At 27.2% G+C, this 1,163-nt stretch overlaps 1 protein-coding gene across 1 annotated transcript in view; it reads right to left on the bottom strand.

Moving 5' to 3' along the window:
- LOC107666348 (junction plakoglobin-like) overlaps positions 1-1,163 on the bottom strand; it is a 77,436-nt gene that overhangs the window by 52,972 nt on the left and 23,301 nt on the right. The window lies entirely within an intron of this gene.

Genomic DNA, 1,163 nt, shown 5'->3' with positions numbered 1-1,163 from the left:
TATATATTCAGCTTATATTTAGTTTTCAAATGTCTGGAATTCTATGATAAATTCTATTAAAATGACAAATAATATTAAAAAGTATGACATTTTAGCATCATATAAGTATTTTGCCTTGTTTTCTGGTAAATATACTTTAAAAAATAATTGAAACCAATAAAAAAACACTTGCTATGCTTGTTTTCAGAAAAAATATATCTTAAATTCCATTTGGTCTTGTAGCACTGGCACATTTTAAGAATATAATATTTTGCAGTGATGTGCCGTCAATCATGTTGACAGATCTTTGTGAAATTCATGCGGCTCTGGGGTCTTTATCAAGCATCTGAGTGTAACTCACATTATATGGGGAACTAGAGCTCACAGCTTCCTGTTCTGAAGGCAGAAGGTGGAGATATCTGGAAATCTAAGCATGGCAATAAACTTCACAGGGAAGGAATCACGGGGTGTGACCCTCAAGCCCAGACTCAGATGCCATCTCAGAGTCTGGCCTCAATGAGATTTGTGCAAATAGCACAGGAAGTGAAGCTCTCCTGAGGACAGCTCAAGGTTAAAGACCCACATTGAGAGCCAGCAGCTCAGAAGCAGTGCTATTTTAATATCATTGACACACACACACACACACACACACACACACACAGGTAAAGTTTTCATCATTTTGTTTTGTGTGTTTTTATATAGTTTTTATTAATTTGTTTTATTAATTTTTTAAATATCATTGATATATTATGATAGTTTAGGATAATATTTTAATTTTCACTTTAATTTTAGTTTCAGTTAATTTATAGTTTTTTATATTTAATTATTATTAATTTGTATTTACTATTCATTATTTTAATATCACTGATATATTATTATAGTTTTTGTTAATATTTATTATTTTTATTTTATTTTATTTTTTTACTTTTGATTTTAAAGTTTTAGTAATTTTGTTTTGTGCTTTTTTTTTAATGTGTAGTTTTTATTAATTATTTATAGTAATATTTAGTTTATATAGTATACAAAACATTCACATATATATATATATATATATATATATATATATATATATATATTCACACACAGTATTTCAGTTAATGTTTATTTAAAAAAAGAAATAGATCTGCAAAACAGAATTTTAACAAGTCCTTTTTCATTGAGCCATAAAAAAGTCAGACAGATAC

This window comes from Sinocyclocheilus anshuiensis, unplaced genomic scaffold (assembly GCF_001515605.1).
Source record: "Sinocyclocheilus anshuiensis isolate Anshui unplaced genomic scaffold, SAMN03320099.WGS_v1.1 scaffold868, whole genome shotgun sequence".
NCBI classification, from domain to species: Eukaryota; Metazoa; Chordata; class Actinopteri; order Cypriniformes; family Cyprinidae; genus Sinocyclocheilus; species Sinocyclocheilus anshuiensis.
The sequence above is the reverse complement of the archived record's forward strand: the minus strand, read 5'-3'. Positions and strand labels throughout refer to the sequence as shown.